Source organism: Fistularia commersonii, chromosome 24 (genome assembly GCF_037954325.1).
Source record: "Fistularia commersonii isolate RoL2024-O1a breed Wild chromosome 24, RoL_Fcom_v1.0, whole genome shotgun sequence".
Lineage (NCBI taxonomy): Eukaryota > Metazoa > Chordata > Actinopteri > Syngnathiformes > Fistulariidae > Fistularia > Fistularia commersonii.
Genome location: NC_141307.1, coordinates 12054317 through 12072444, shown reverse-complemented (window position 1 = coordinate 12072444; position 18128 = coordinate 12054317). Strand labels below are relative to the sequence as shown.

The 18128-nt window shown below is 41.7% G+C and overlaps 1 protein-coding gene across 28 annotated transcripts in view; it reads right to left on the bottom strand.

The window, feature by feature from the left end:
* Positions 1-15085, bottom strand: part of adgrb2 (adhesion G protein-coupled receptor B2) — a 208140-nt gene extending 193055 nt beyond the window's left edge. For all 28 annotated transcript variants that reach the window (XR_015108006.1, XM_086171280.1, XM_086171266.1 and 25 more), the window contains exon 1: positions 14109-15085. The gene's annotated coding sequence lies outside the window, so the exon portion shown is untranslated. The remainder of the gene's footprint in view (positions 1-14108) is intronic.
* Between the last annotated feature and the right edge of the window lie 3043 nt (positions 15086-18128).

Here is an 18128-nt window from a genome sequence, read left to right as displayed (position 1 = left end):
TCTTTTTTTCCCAGTTCTAATTAAGAATAATTTCCTTATTTTGCTTTCAGACGAGATGTTGCATAAAAATTGCAATTGTAAAAATGTCACGTGCCATGTGTACATGATATGTCAAGTGCACCGTCAAAACTGTCCTTAGTGTTGCCGCTGTTTTGTTTCGCCAAATATCTACTTTACCCTCCGGTACGCCCGAGTTTGTTGGTTTGAGGGTTCGTTTTTTGTCATTTCTGTCATTTTTGTTTGTTTGTTTGTTTGTTTGTTTGTTTAGAAGTTTATTAGGACTGTGTACAAATACATTAAGCACAGAGGCAGAAATGTTTGTACCAGATTATAGCTTATAGCTAATTTCCATCTGTAGTCCTGGACAATGAAAATATAAAACTGTATAAAATAGACAATATATAAAACTGTACAGTACAATATATATGTAATATATATTTTATAATACATTATATGTGTACAATATATAACACTTTTTGTATATACAGATAGGCAATAAAATAACTATACAATATATAAACAGGCAATAAAATAAGTATTTTGCAAGTTGAAAGTGCTATTGTTGTGATATTGTTACTTTGGTCATCTGGGGTAAAACCTTTTTCTTTGTCTTTTTAAGCTCAAAATATTCTCCTTAGATTCTGCCACCTCTTTACCGCAAAATAAATCCACGACATGCGTTAACGCTCGCATGAAAGTGGCCTGTTAAATGTTCAGATTTACTGTTTTTCCTATAATGGGAGCAGCACTGTAGTCTCCCCTCCCCCCCTTCAGGTCCGGGGTGATTTATTTATTTATTCTCTATTGCGAGTGCGTTAATGATAGGAGGGGAGCCATTAGAAATGTTTTAGAACACTTGCGCGCATTAATGGGCATTTATTATTAACACATTCCCAACTCTGCATCTATTTTGTGAGACTAACTGCCTGTTTTAAACATATAATTCTCTTTACAGATATAAAGGTTCATGTTTATGGTGCTCGAGTGATAATTCAGCCACTTTCACTGCTTTTGGTTGATAATATTCAAACAATTGTACAACCCATTTTCATTTAAGAGACATTTATATCCTGGTAAGTACATAAGAACGTGCAGATTTATCACATATATACAGATAAAGCCTCAGGAGTAGAATACCAGCACAGTCCAGCACAATCGTATTTTCTTCAGATTACTGCGGCGGTCGTGCTATTTAACTCCTGAGTCATGATGGTGTAATAATAGTTGTAAAACACTTTAAAAAAAACACCGTCAATTCCGTATTATAAGACACTACTTTTTCCACACGCTTTGAAACGACGACACTGACCAAGATAGCCATCAGCTCGCTAGTGCGGCTAATACTCAGGTGCCATCAGTAGTCTGGAAATTACAGTACATATGACTACGACTACTATTACTATTAATAATGATGATAATAATAAGAAAATAGATGAGGAACACAATATTAAAATGTGGTCCAGTTCATCAAACTGCATGATTAACCTTCCACTGGTTTTATGCAAGTCCACCACTTGAGTTTTTTGCAAAAGCCATCCAGGGATCTTCATATTAGGGATCCTGATATTTTCCTGAGAGCTAATTGCGTCCTAAAGTCTCACAAAAAGTACCTTTTCAAATCGGTTGTTTTTTGCAACGTGTGCATGCAAACTGAAGGCTGTGATATGTAAATCATGAATTGCTAGAAAATCCAAAACAAACATAATATGAAAATAGGAGATGTAAAAATATAACCTGTAAATGCATTACCATATCAATTCGCAACAGGGCAGATTGTTCAGATTTTTTAAGCCATGCAAAGTTACACGTTGCATTAAAAACTATCTTTATATAAGTAGAATATGAAATCCGAAAGACCAAGCATGAACATCCTGCTAAACTGCCACCAAAATGTTCCGGTGGAAGAGCTTTCCAATAAATGCTGCACCTTCATGAATGATGAAATCCCAGTGTGTACAAAGGACCTACTTTTCTTCCTGCAACACACTTTTCTCACTGCACTGTTTGCCTAATATATGAATGTAAAGATACATTTGCTGGCTCATTTACATCCGCCTTATTAATTTTTGCTAATGTTATACACATTTCCATTTTTTCCACTTACCCTCCAAAATGAAGCGGCGGCTTCCATTTTGCAGCGGGGTGATTTGCAATATGTTTTTCGTTTTCCAGCTAAAAGCACATGGATGTCCTATTTACCGAGTCCACAACACTGAACACACACATGCACACATCAGATCCCATTAGATTTCACCACAAAGGAATCCGGGCTCCCTCCATCTGCTTCTACAGCGCGCAGCTTTCCACTTGTTGGCCCCGCAAACACGAAGCATCCTCCTCCACGAGGAGCCGTAATAGAGGCCGATGGGTGTCACAGCATGGCACTCTGCTGATGGTGAATCCAATGTGCTAAGGCAGATGAGTCTGTGCCCGCTGAATGCTGAGTTAAGCATCGGCACTAGCTGCCCGGTTGTGCATGAGCAGCGTGAGTAAGAGAATTGACTCCGTGCGCACGTGCATTCCTTTTGCAATGGGGAGTTTAGAAATCCCGTGATACAACCGACGACGGAACCTGGATGACGTGGCGTCTGACTTGCGGTGGTGGACGTGATTTCATTCTTCTCCCTTTACCCTTTATTTGACCCACATGCTCAATCTAGTGCGAAGCCCGACAGCCTTGTAACATCCGACGATAAACATCGGCGCGTATTTGCATGCGACGACAAATAAGCCAGGACATTTAACGTACCTGCTAACAGAATAAACAGAAATATTCTTATGAAATACTTTGCTCTTTACACAGTTGAATGTGCTGACGACAAAATCACACAAAAATGATCGATGGAAATCAATTGTATCAACCCATGGAGGTCTGGATTAGGAATCACACTCAAAATTAAAGTGTAAAAACAAACTCCAGGCCGATCCAACTTTGATGTAATGTCCTTAAAACAAGTCCAAATGAATCTGTGTTGCTTCCTGAGTGGACGCTATGATTTCACACAAGTGTGATTGACTTGGAGTTACACTGTGTTGTTCAAGTGGACCCTTTATTTTTTTGAGCAGTGTATTTTCAGTTCATAAAAAGTAAAATCCTAATATTGTATTGCAGGGGACACTTAACGTTTGTGTTATTAAAGTTATAAGAGGGACAAAATACAGCTGCGGCTAAAAGGCTCATACAAATGAAGGCTTTATTTGCCTGTAGATTGCAATATATTTTGTTTTTTCATTCTCTTTCTCACTTACCTCTTCCTCATTAAATTCTCAGACCTGAGTGGTTGCGCTATCATTAACATTCCCCTCACCTGTCCTGAACAATATCTACGGGTAATCTATGTACTGATTACAATTACCGGGGACCGGCATTGTTTTATGTTTTTTCGATCCTGAGAGTTTGTGGAAGGTCTGTGGAGCCGTGTCTCATCGGGAATAATAGCAGCAATTAGTCAAACGTATTTTGAAAATGAAATTAACGAGGAGCCGCTTATGCGTGTTCATGGAGGGGTTGGACAATTACCTTTAAATTAGCGCCGTTTCTGGCTTATCGCCGTGTTTTGAGACTTCGTGTCAATAAAATATCGCGCTTTAACCCCTATTATCCCTACACGCATGCAAAAGGTACTGGGATTTATGGGAGATTAGCTGCCAAAAAAGGCCTCCATGGGCAAGTATGCTTGGGTTCAGGGGGTCATTACATTGCCAAAATCCTACACTGTTAATTTAAAATTAAAAAAATCCCTCATTCTCCAGCTTGAAGCCTCGGCCCAATCGAATTTTGAAATGCGCCTGTGTGTCTTCAAGAGTTGGGGGGTAAAAAAAAAAAGGTTACTCTTACCTTTGACAGAAGATGTAGTGAAACTCCTCATATTTGATAAGATAGCAACCAAATGCTACCATAAAACAGCACACTACTGACACCGACCAAATAAACAGCTAAAGAATTAAGAATTTCTGAGTCCCAGCAGGAACAGCAAGTGTTTGAAAGCACAGCAGACATAAAAACAACCGCGAGCCCACTACCCCAATTTTAAACTCAGCACTGCCCATTTTACATCTCTGAGAATACACCTGCCAAGTTTGAAGTGGATTGGATAAGCAATACTTCAGAAAGTTAATCCAGACAGACGTGCTCTTTCTGCCAAGAATAATCAAAAGTCTCCCAGGTTGTGGGGTTTTCGTGTGACAAACAAGTTTAAATCACAAATTTTCAAGTCAGTCTTTTTTTTTTTTGGAAGAGGGGGGGACTTGAATGAAATGGGCTGTACAATTTGCTGATGCTAAGTCAAACCATCCCTTTTAACTCCTATTAAGTGAGAGCAGGTTATCCTAAAGGCTTTGTATATATACTGCTCAAAAAAATAAAGGGAACACTTGAACAACACAATGTGACTCCAAGTCAATCCCACTTGTGTGAAATCATAGTGTCCACTCAGGAAGCAACACAGATTCATTTGGACTTGTTTTAAGGACATTACATCAAAGTTGGATCAGCCTGGAGTTTGTTTTTACACTTGAATTTGGAGTGTGATTCCTAATCCAGATCTCCATGGGTTGATACAATTGATTTCCATTGATCATTTTGGTGCGATTTTGTTGTCAGCACATTCAACTGTGTAAAGAGCAAAGTATTTCATAAGAATATTTCATTCATTTAGATCGAGGATGTGTTTTTTTAAGTGTTCCCTTTATTTTTTTGAGCAGTGTACATTCGTTTTTCACCTCAGCGCCGGCTGACTCCCGCCGGCCTCCCTTCTGGACGGAGGTAAAAGCGCTAAACGCTTGCATGGATTGTTGCACTAACCATGATCACCGTAAACACACCCCGAGCGTTCTGCCCTTGCATCATTTTACATTTGATCAGTACACACACACACACTCACACACAATCAATGCTTTGCAGAAAGGTTGCATATTGTTTAATGTTACACTACTGTGAGAAAAAAACTGACTTATTTAAGGTCCCATTGGGGAAAAGGCTGGGTGGAGTGTGTAAAGAAATGAGGCGAATAAAAAAAAAAAAAAAAACTTTTACTTGTCACGTAAGGTGCAGCCCTCCTAAAATAAACAAACAAATAAATAAACAAACAAACAGCTATCAAGCAAACACTTTAATTGATTCAGACAAGCTCCCCTGTACTATAAACGTCAGCTTCAGATGCTCTGGATCAATGCAATGTGCAAGCTGGTGCTGTTTCTCCATCCCCAAGGGCTACACATTATGGAAAACATTACATAAAAAGGCAAATATTACTGTTGGGACTCTGCCGCTTACCAAACAATAGGCCACGCTAGCGTGCGGTTTGATGTGCGCATTTGTGGAAGTAACAACCTGAAATTGCAGTGTCATTGCCCGGTGAAGTCTCCTTGTTTATCTTCCTGCAGAGTTATTAGCGCAGAAACTCCTTGGAATAACTGAGCTTTTATCGGGTCAATATAAAATCCATCCATCCCATCCATTGTCCACCACTTAGCCGGCTCCGGGTCGCAGGGGTACAACCTGGACCGCTCGCCCGTCAATCGCAGGGCCGCAAATACCGGAACACACAACCGTTGGCTCTCTCGTTCGCACATCTGGGCAGTTTTCTGAATATTTCCGATTAACCTGCTGCATGTTTTTGGACGGAACCCATGCGGAGACGCTCGGAGAACATGTAAACTCCACAAAGAGTGTCCTGGATTGGGGCAGAAGCATCAACCACTGTGCCACCCTTAATGGAAATAATAATAAAAATGTATTAATCGATCAGTGTCTTGGTCAACAACACTTGGAGGAGCAAAGAATCGAACCAGGAATGTCCGTATCCGAGGACGATCGCTCTATCTCCTCCGACACGCCGCCTCTAAATCACAAAAGCCAACATTTTTTTCTGCAATTCAAGACAAAATGGATTTCTTTTGTTTTTCCTCTGACCCCCTCCCACCGTTCTGCTCCAAACCACGTCTTTCTTCCCCAATACAGGACCCTCCTTTCCCCCTTTCTTGCCAAAAGCCTTAATTAATTGTACAAACCGAGTCCGGGGGTCCATCTGTTTTTTTTGTTTCTTTTACCCTGTCGATTTTCTTTACCCTCAGCTTCGCCTAAATCCAACCGCGCTTATAGACGCCCTCCTAAACTAAACTGGTATCCACCGCAAATATTGACACGGTCACCCGAGGCTGCGCCAGTCCAGCCCCCGTGACCGTCATCTGCGACTCCAAATGAAGCATGGCAGAATATAACTATATTTATTTTCCTGCAACTAGACATGCAACCCATTTTTTTTTTTTTTATACTGTTTATACAATTTCCTGCTATTATTTATTATTGTTATGTTTTACTTGAAACTCTGGCACAACAATTTCCTTCGGGATAAATTAAGTTCTTATTCTTATTAACTTACAATGGCATAGCTTATAATCAATGGTAATACAGTGATCCCTCGCTAGAACGCGGTTTACTTTTCACGGTTTCGCTACTTCCTGGATTTGCATGGTGCATTGTGTTCTGCATTCTGATTGGCTAAAAAGTCCCTCCGCTTCTTCTCTACCTGTGCGTCAATAACGTCGCAGTTTAATATGTACACGTACGTAAAACAGCTTGACAAATTTACATGACGTACGTGCAAATTCTCTTGCAATTCCCAGTTTCTCTAAAACCCATAATGTTGACCATACGCTCTGGAGCGACAAAAGCACCTGCGGCAGGAAGATGCTTTCTATCGCAGATAAAGCTAAACTTCTGGACATGCTAAGGGAAGCTAAAAGCTATGCGGCTGTAGGTCGGAATTATGGAATTAATGAATCTTCCGTTCGTTCCATAAAGAAGGAAGAAAAAGACATAAGGACGACAGCAGCGATGTATATAGAGTATTTAATTGGATAATAATTGTAAAAAAAAAATAAAGGTTTCTACTTGATGGATTTTGCCTATCAGGGGTTCTTTTTGGAACGTAAACCCCCGCGAAAAACAAGGGTATACTGTAGTTAATAGTCAAAGACAAATGTAAACCTCCTTGTCTGGTGCCGCATTGTGACGCCGTGCCGGAATTTTATCTAACAATGAAATGAGACGACTCAAGGACGACTCAACAGGCAGAGACAATGTTATAAAATAATAGCACAGTCCAGCTTTAAATGATAAATCAACCACAGCTTTCTCAGAACCATTCTCACCCAGAGTGATGGGTTGACTTTCAGTGAAAGCAAAAAAATAAAAAAAAAATCATTAAGTCTCACATGAGTTGCATTTAAATAAGGGAACAAGAGGATGGATGGATGGATGGATGGATGGATGGATGGATGGATGGATGGATGGATGGATGGATGGATGGATGGTCACATGGGCAAAGGTGACGAGAAGCTTAGCGTAGCTTAGCGGACGCCTGTTAGCAAATAGGCTGGTAATAGAGAAGCAGTGTGTTTGTGAGTGTAAAGGGTGGCGTCAGAGGAACAATGGCACAGCTAGGGTGCACTGATCCAAGCAAGACCAAGCTGTTTCCCGGCCTCTGTATATATGTGTGTGTGTGTGTGTGTGTGTGTGCATATGTATCAAACATGCACATAGAAGCACAAATGCAGTGTACCGAGTGTGTGTGAGATTCTACACTATCAACATTGCCCATCTGAGTTGCTCCAGTGAAAGTGAGATGTGAGAATGAGAGAGATAGATAGGTGGGAGAGAGGATGCTCTGAGCAGTGTGTGTGTGTGTGTGTGTGTGTGTGTGTGTGTGAGGGGGATGTGGAAAGATTTAGCTGGGTAAGTGCATGACGTGGGAGGATATTGAAGATGTTATTAGTATCACATTTAGAGGCCGTATAAAAACGGTATCGTGCAGCCGGACAGTTTTCATACATCTTATGCTGGTATAGGCTGCACTGTCATACCTGCTGCATTTCAAGCAGATGCAGAGTCACTATCTTCATGACAGTTAGTGCCACTGCTGAATTTTGCTTCTGACTCAATCCACTTTTTTTTTTTTCCTTTATATCCCTCGATAATATCCAAGGAAATGGGAATGAATGGTCGGATCGCATTTTTTTTTTCCAGCTGTTTACGGTTCATTTTTGTTAAAGATGTTTTCTTTTTCTCAGACAAGAAGAAGCCTAATTTAACACTGACTTCAAGTTCCAAATTACTCTGCAACAACAGTTTGATTTTTTTTTTTGGATGTATTTATTTTTTTAAATATGTCACTTTTCTCTTAATTGGAACCAAACAATGGAACTGATTATGTCTGATTACACCAAATATTGCAATCAACCACAGTGCGACACCTGAAGTGATCCACTTTCCCAATTTAAGCAAAGAAAAATATCCTCTCACTCACAAAGGCATCATTCTGTACATCCATCACAACATGCAGAATCATTAACTTTGAATAGAGCATGTATAATTGGAAAGCTGGTGCTATTGACAAAAAAAAAAAAAAAAAAGAAACAAAGAGAAAAAAAAGCCATCACAACAGACGTACAAACTTAAGAAACTTCCGACATACAAACCTGAGCTGATAAAACGGTTTCAGGTACATAGGACGTTACAGGGATAATAGCTTATAATAAATAAGAGCATCTGGAGTCAGAAGTCAAGCCAGTCAAAGTTAAAACATCAACTAAAGTTACGTATTTATCAACATTTCAATGCATGATGCAACGGCTCCCAAATGTCTGAAGCTGCTTTCTTTGCAAGTACGTTCATGAAATACAGCTGAATGGCAATGCACGTAAAACGTCCATTCCTTCGACATCTAATTACAATTGACTTATTTGGATTAAATCTCTTATCAGAAAGGTGTGGAAAATTGTTGCTGACTGGCTGAGGCTGGCGAATATCTTACTTAGTCTTGTATTTAATCGACCGACGTGACAAACCCAACGCCACAAACAGTGCTATCGGTGCATTCTTACATTGTAGAAGCAGGAAAAGGAATCATTACATTGCACTGAAATTAAAAAGACTATTTTTTGTGTTTTCCAGTGAGAAACAATAGGATTTAAAAAAAAAAAAAAAAAAAAAAAAAAAAAAAGTGTCTTTTGATAAATCATTTAAAATGTTTTTTAAAATATCTCTGTTCAAGATTTACCTCAAATGACATGATTTTTTTTTTTTTTTTTTTTGTGAGAAATGTTCTTAAAGTGCATGTACAACTGAAACAAAGCTGCGGTTCCCAAATCCGAGAAATCGGCGTGACCTCTGTATTTTTGATAGGCGACGATTCGGTCGTTCATTGTCGGACCGCTTATCCTGCATTCGGGGCCACGACAGTCCCAGAGCCAATCAGAGCTGTCACTGAGAAAGAGGCCGGGTTCACCCTGGCCTGGTCACCAGTCAATCACAGAGCCACGGTTGGATACAAACCACCAGTCACTCCAATATCTACGCCTATGTAAAATAAATTGTCTGCAAGAACTTGCAAACTCCACAAAGAAACGCCGCAGTCCGACTTGAAGTGGTGGCGCTAAACAATAATGCAGCTGCTGCGCCCGACACAATATCTTAAAGACATTTCCTCCATGTCAGGTGTGTCAAAATCATTTTGTCCATTTACGGCCTAATTTGGTGTCAATAAAATCATTACCTTGAAGTAACACTAAGTCCAATTTTTTAGTGCAAAGGAGCTAAACAGGTAAATTATAAAAATCTTTATATACCTTTACAAAAAAAAAAACATGACGAATTAACAATAAAATCAATATTAAAAAAGAATTTATGAACACCCTAAAAATAGTGTTGCGTTAAAAGAGAAAATCTGGTCACTGTGGGAAAATTTACCGCTAGAATTTATCAGAAAATTGCTTGGTAGCATGTATAAGAGGAGGTATAGTGTTTGCAAAGCTAATGGTGGCTGATCTGCTTATTAAATCAATCTTTTTAATTTTGACTTTTTTTTTTTTTTATAGAAATAAGAAAAGCTTGTTGAACAATGTCACTAGACATTGTTTCATCAAAAAAAAAAATCATGAAAATGCTTTCAAATTGAAGCAAAAAACACAACACAAAGTTACTTTTTAATTTTTTCCTTGCCCGATTTTTTTTATTTTTTTTATTTATTCCAGGCAGGGGGCCACAAAATATTGTTCCGATGCCCGCGAGTCTGAGACCCTGATTTATGTAGTAATTACTGAATTCTCCCTCACGTTTCGGCCGCTGGCGTGGACGAACCCACGGAGAACGTAATGACCAGTCCTCTGCTAGCATAGCATTTGGCATGCTTAGCGCACCTTTTCATATCAGATTATTAGCTCCTGGTCGCCGGCCCTGTAAATGCCACCACCTGGCGACCAACCCCAGCGTGACTTTCGCCGATTATAAATAGCTTAACGTCTAGTTCATGTTTTTCCCGCTCGCAAACTGCCATGATTGACTCGAGAATTTCCTGCCTGCTATTTAAAATCAACAATTTATCAAGCGTCGTAGAAGTAGAAGAACATGATGGTGACAATAACACAAGGCTTGTTCAGAAGAATACACTATTATGATAATAATAATAATAAATAGCAAACAGAAACTGTTATTGCAGCTTGCAAACAACCTTTACCCTCAACTGCTAATTGTACAAAGCAGTAAACATGTAATATGCGCTAATATGCCACTAAGGAAATCCATTAAACCACATCAGCAATATTGTCTCCAGTTTCTATGACAGTTTTCTAATCACAGATACACGGATTGATTCATCAATTCATTTATTTGTTGTCTATATTGTCTATCCTGCACATGGGGGTTTTGTAGATGCTGAGCCAATACCACCAGACAAAGAACGAATGTCAGAGGATGCGACTTACGAATGTTTTATTTTCTACATATGCTGTAGAAGTTCAACGTTGTCAAAACATGCAAAAGATTACGTGAAATCCCGTCCAGTCCCTCATTTTAGGATGGGAGGAATAAATTCATTCGTGTCCGACTGTTAACCCTTCTCACTTGCACGGTGCTTTGATTTTAAGTGCTTTGGAAAAATATAAATATTACTTAAAATTCAGTGTCTTAGAAAATTAGAATATTATGATAAAGTTCTTTATCTTCTGTAGTGCAATTAAAAAAAAATAAATAAATAAATACTTTTCATGATATTCTAATGTTTTGAGATAGGATTTTTGAGTTTTCTTAAGATGTAAGCCATAATCAGCAATATTAAAATAATAAAAGACTTGCAATGTTTCAGTTGATTTGTGATGAATCCAGAATGTATGACATTTTTGTTTTTGTAATTGCATTACAGAATATAAAAAACTTCATCACAATATGCTAATTTTCTGAGAGAGTCCTGTATGTTCAAACAAATCTCAAAATAAACAATGTATGTTAATAATAATAATACGAAACTGCAAAATGCATGACCATATTCTGCAACAAGTCAATTATACAAATACCTAAATATTTTTCATAACACAGTTGAATGTAGGAATTGATCCATTTGCTGACAATTCTTGAAATGGAAATTTATAAAAAAAAATTTAAAAATTGTAAATCAAACCGGCTCTCCTCTCAAGCAAGCTAGCCTTCTTTGATCGTGACAAAGCCATCTGCCACTTTCTATTTTGGGTAAAACAAAATGGTAAGATTAAACATTTGCCCTCTGCCATTCTCTGTTTGTCTGAAGAAAATTGCAATATTAAAAATAAATTCAGATCTTAACATTATCGGTCTGCGGAATTTGTCTCACCTTGGCATTGATGTGACACAAAATATTTGACCGGGTCAAAACGCAATATTTTGAAATTCCACTCCAATCAAAAGAAGAAAAAAAATGACCGGAAGGCACAGTTTGAGGAGTCAAAGTGCAGCGGTGAGAATAAGCTCATTACTCAATTCTTCAGACGACCGCAATAAAGATCCGCTGAACGGCTAAGCGGGCTTGTAAGTTATGAGCGCAAATTATATTAGACTTAGCCGCAGCTTTTACTGAACCGATGCCCCCTTCTGCAGTTTGTCCTCCACCCAACAGCATTAAAAAGAGGCCCTCCTCTCCCATCCACATCCCCGGCCATCATCCCTGGGTTGCTCATATCTGCTAAAAGGGGACGCCGCCCTGCCAGCTCCATTAGTTCCGACAGCAGCCCGGAGAAATAAAACAAACGAGGTTATTCTCTGTTTTTTTTTTCTCTCTCCTTTGTATGAAGAGGAGGGTCCAGGGTGTCTCCTGCACTGGAATATTTCCACATTTACAAACCCTCCCGACCTGGGAAGGGAACTTCCTATTTGACTCCCACACTGGAAGAGTGTGCCCAAAAAATGAAAATAAAAATACGACAACAGAGGGGTTTAAAGGATTTGCAAACTACTATGAAAGTGCAGAGAAAACAACTCTGGTTCACTGATGTCCAAAGATGGAGGAAAGAAGCATGATTATATATATATACACACTGCTCAAAAAAATAAAGGGAACACTTAAAAAACACATCCTCGATCTAAATGACTGAAATATTCTTATGAAATTCTTTGCTCTTTACACAGTTGAATGTGCTGACAACAAAATCACACCAAAATGATCAATGGAAATCAATTGTATCAACCCATGGAGGTCTGGATTAGGAATCACACTCCAAATTAAAGTGTAAAAACAAACTCCAGGCTGATCCAACTTTGATGTAATGTCCTTAAAACAAGTCCAAATGAATCTGTGTTGCTTCCTGAGTGGACACTATGATTTCACACAAGTGGGATTGACTTGGAGTCACATTGTGTTGTTCAAGTGTTCCCTTTATTTTTTTGAGCAGTATATATATATATATAGGATGATGCGTTCCCGATTAAAATACACGCACTTTTGGAGAGTTGGATGTCCCACAGTTCCTCTGCCCCGTGGAACGATGGGTCAGATGTGAGTGGGAGTTTTTTTTTTTTGTTTTCTTTAAGGAAGGTGTGTGCAGACACGGAGGAGGCTGAGGATGCTCAACAGATGGGTGAGGGGGGGAAGAAGAAGAAGAAGAAGAAGAAGAAGAAGAAGGGATGGAGGAGTGAACTCTCGTCGTCCCGGTTGTCGTTTCTCCTGACCGTCCTCCCCGCCACCTGCTCGGGAGGAGCCTCCGAAGAACCAGCCGGAAATCTGATCTCTCTTATTTTTAATCTAAACTGAAAACAACATGGAGAAAATGTGACGGGTAATAAAAAGGCGACACTGCGGCATGACGCCCGCCACGGTCGGAGGCGTCGAGAAACGCACCGCATCGGAGCACGGTGCGTGATCGGAGGTTTTATTTCGGGTTTTCCGTTGCGTGGGTGCGGGGTGGGGGGGTGTCAGCGAGGACGGGAGTCATCCTATCAATTCTCCACGCACGATTCCCGGCGTCTTTGGTACATCCTGGCTCCTTAGCATTCAGCGGGGGGACGCACACTCTCTCCGACGCGCACAGGAGGGGACGGGATGGGGGGGTTGCGGGGAATGATGTTGCGGGGGGGGGGGGGGTCCAACCTCAAGCTCGTACGTGAACCAGGCCACGGACCCCCCCCCCCACACACACACACACACACACTTCTTAATCTCCTGCGTGGATGCAAACGCAGCCGCGGTTATTAATGTCATTCAAAAGTCACGGCGACCTCGTGGAAGCCGCGGGAGGCCTGCGTGGGTCTGCAGGCAACGGGGAGTGGACGTGGAAATGTGCGCCTTCCACGATGCGTGATGTGCGTGGATGCGTTTCTGGAAACCCACTGCGCAAAGTTGCGCACCGGCGTTTTTTTTTTTTTTTTTTTTTTTTTTTTCTTTTTTTTAATAATAAACAGGACAGTCACCACCTATTGGTTCCGCAAAAAAAAAAAATGCAATCCTAAGCAACAATTGTGCCGCAATTCAACTGAGGATTATAAAAGCAGCGTTAATGGTGGACTGTGTGTGTGTGTGTGTGTGTGTGTGTATGTTGGGGGGGGGATCTACAGGCGGATATCCAGAGTCTAGGGTGGTGGTGGAGGGAGGGGGGGACACTTTCGGACCCCCCCTCCCAAAAAAAAAAACCCAAAAACTCAATGCACCATTCAAAACTGCACTACACTTGTAAGGTTACACAAGATGTTCAGACAGAAACACCAACGGCTGCAAAGACGAAGACGCAGGCGGACGGCAAGGCAACCCGGGAAGGAAACGGTCCAAACTGCTCTGGGCTTTCATAGATGGAGACGTGGACGTTACCTGCTCGCTGTCAGCAGTAGTTATTTGATGCGGCGTCTAGTCCCCGATTGGTTTCGTGGATAGAAATTAAGTTTCCCATCCATGGCACGTCTCAGGTGAAGAGGGAGACTATCATTCATTCATCCTTGCAGCTGCTCGGAATCTTCTCCCCTCAAATGTTCTCGGCGAGGCATCCCACTTCTGCGCCTCGAAATCGGAGCAGATATAAGAAGGGCGAAAGCGGAAACAGCCAAAAAAAAAAAAAAAAAAATGTTGAGGGGGAAAATCAAATGGAAGAAAATAAAAAAAAAAAAAAAAAAAAGGATCACCTTGGATATGAAATCATAAAGTAGCCATGGATCAAACGGAAAAGGAGAAGCAAAGAATCAACGCAAAAAAAATAAAAATAAAAATAAATAAAAAAAGGGAGGAAAAAAGAGGAGGGCCGTTTGTGAGGTTGTCCACCTTTGCTCAAAGATGAAAATAATAAATCCATCATATAATCTCCATGGTGTTTGGCAGCAGGGACGCTCTGTATTCCAAAGCCGGAGCGGACGCGCTCACAGGCGGCAGCGCCGCAGCGGGGGCAGAGTGAGATTACGGATTTTTTTTTTTTTTTTTTTTTTTATATTTATTCTTTTTTCATTATTCCCCTCCAGTGATGCCCGGTACTCCAAGTCCAAGGAAGCTCTTCGTTTGAAGCGCGGAAAAGAAAAAAAAAAGGGAGAACGGGAAATCTCATTTAATAGACGATTCTCACTCCCGGTTCTCTCATCCTCGCCGTCACGACGGGCACCGTGGGGGGTTCTGGGGGGGTCTGGGGGGGTCTTTGGATCCCGCCTGCTCTGGCATCCACGGGCAGCGGCTCTCTCTCGGGCATCTGGCTCCCCTGCAGTCGCTTCACAAGCGGAGGACGGAGATGCGCGTCCACGCTGTCCTCAGACGGGGATCCGTCAGGCGCGTTCACAACGCAACGGACCAAACCCTCCTCCTCCTCCTCCTTCTCCTCCTCCTCCTCCTCCTCTTCATCCTCTCATCCTCCTCCTTCCTTCCACCCCATCACAGTTGCATAGAGTGACGTCAGCAAGAGCGCAGTTTCCAAAAAAAGCTCCGTGCGCGCTGCCCGAACGGTTAATTCTTCAAAAAACACAACACATCTGCAGCGACCTGGAAGATTTGACGTGGATTCTCTGTTCTGTCCACGCCACGATGCATGGCATGGACCTTATTTTATTTTATTATTTTTTTTAAATTTCTGTCATTTTTTATTTTTTGAAATTCGTAATGACCGTTTCGAAGGGCGATGCGTTAATTATCATTAACATTGAATAATTGTATTATTAAATATAATTGTTATTTGTCACTGTTAATTGTAATGATGATGAATTTGATCAATATAGTAACTAATCAATATATATTTCATACATTTTGAATAACGCATGGCATTGCAGCATATTCATGCTATACCCGATGCGGTGGTTCTAAAGGGGAAAATAATTTGATCCTGACCCGATGTCTGTCTGGACTGCGGCTTTGCTGACGGTATCAAACTACTAGTTATGGTTAATGGTCTCCATTTAAAGAGCGCTTTCATACTGGATGATATTCATGCACACACCAACGGTGGCAGAGCCGCCATGCAACGCCAGGAGAAGGTGGAGATTCAGTGTCACGTCTGCAGGAGCGTCCAGGAATCAAACCAACCGCCTCTTATTCTCAGAGAACGTCGCAGCCGTCGCACGTTCCCGCAGATTCCACCTTCACAACATCAGGAAAATCCGCAGATTCCTCACAGAGGATACAGAGCAGATACTCATCCAGACTCGAGTCGTCTCTGGTCTGGACGACTGCAACTCCCTCCTTGCCGGAGCCCCAGCGGTGACCATCAGGCGTCTGGAGCTTCTTCAGAAAGCTTCAGCCCGCCTGGTGTTCCGCCGTCCCGAATCCTCCCACACGACTCCCCTTCTTAGGTCCCTTCACCGGCTCCCGGTAGCCGCTAGCATCAAGTCCAAGACCCTGGTGCTCGCCGATGGGACGGCCCCGTCTTATCTCCAGGTTATGGTGGAACCACATGTCCCTACCCGTCCCCTCAGATCCGCCACCTCCGGGCGACCGTCCACCCCGTCACTTCGAGCCCCCAGACGCCGATCCGACCGGTCTCGGCTCTTCGGAGGTGGAACGAACTCCCGTAACAACAGGGTCGCTGCCCATCTTCCGCCATGAGCTGAAAACATACCTCTTCACCAAGCACTACCCTGCTAATCACACTTAGCGCCCCCAAAAAAGGATGGAATGAATGTATGTATGTGGAAGGCTAATTTCCAAGAGGTAGCGTGCCGGGGCCGTGGGTAAAGAATAAAGAATCTTCCAGTTAAAAGGACAGTGTTACAGCAAAACCGGAGAGACTTTATTTCGTACTCACTTGCAGGACAGTCAGGTTCAACCGTTTCTCACCCGTATGCTTCAAAACAAGTCCCCCCAAAACAAGGGCAGGTAGAACCAATCACACCCCATAGTTTCTCCCCAACGCACCTCTTTAGGCAACTGCCAGCAACAACAAGACAAATTGAAAGAGCACCAACGTACAACGCATAATCAAAACAACACATTTACACGGTTACATATGTATATGGTTCTGAGATGGCTACTTAGTTGAGCGGTCACTTCCGACGACTGGTACTTCGGCTCTTCGGAGACTGAATTGCACTTCTTGTAAGTGACTAATGCAGTGTAACCTTCCAGTTAAACAGGGATGAGCGAGTGAGACACGGCCGCCTCCCTCATGAACAGCTATGATGCTAATCCAAATATACGCAGGCTAACACAAAATTGAGAATAGTCGGGAATCATTCTATAAACAATGGGACTTCATGAACATTTTGCTTTCGAAATGTTTTTCAATGAAGTGTGCGATGCTTTGCGGAAATTTCCTGCGCTGTTTGTGTTCACCTGAGCGGGGCGATACTTTAATACCAGTTCAAACCGGATCATGAGGGAAAGTCAGAGAATTGGATCAACGGGTCCTGATCCAGGTTGAATTTTCCAGCCGAGCGCCGTGAATCCACGCCGCCCCGGATCGTGTTATTTTCTCTGTTCGATTTAAACTTATTTCTGAGGCTCGCGATCCGAAAAAGACCGTCACCGACACCCGTCGTCGGTTTTACGAAGAGCGAATGCCATGCGAAGTGAACACACGGGAGTAACCGTGGAAAAAACAAGGGGGAGATCAATGAGGAGGTAAGAAGGGCAAACCGGCGATTGTAATTTGATGTTTGTACTCGGATATAAATAGAGAAGCTCTTAAGCGACACCACCTGTTGTTCTCGTTCGCCAAGGAAGCCGAAGAAACCTCGGTCAACACCAGAGACAAACCGCCAGATATCAATCCAGCATCAGTAGATAATTCCAAGAGGCGAAAAGCGCCAGAGAGAGAAAACGGAGAGCCGGCGAAGCAGGAACTCCAAGTTAACAAGGTAATCAACATCTCCGTCAGTGTTCTGTAATAGAGATTTAGATGCTTAAAAATCAATTATCTTTGAAGAAGATATCAATACCAAAGCAAAGCAGTAATTACTCTCATTACATTAAATAATTGTGTGTTGATTTTGTTAACCCTTTGAATACAGCAGAGGTCGGCATGTAAGCTTCTGAAAAGACAACGGTAAAGTGAAGCTCGTATATTTACGATCGAGGAGAAGGTAGATGTAGAACCCGGTCGAGGTAAATCTAACATTTGGTTTATGCGAGTACTACAAATAAAGATTTTTCAACAGATGGAAGTACTACTTCAGAATGTGACATTTATCCTCAAGGTTTCATGACACTCCAGACGTTTTGAGAAACAAAGACCGTCTCAGTGACAAAGTTAACAGATCAAACGGTTTCGTCGAAAATCGGCCTCGACCAGCAAGAACAAGCTGCTTCTTCAGCGCGGCTGAGGACCGTGATGACGATCGCTCTTAAATCAGATTTATTTATTTTACTCAAACTCCGTTGAACTAAACGACCGCTGTTGTCGCCAACTGCACTGATTTCAACTGC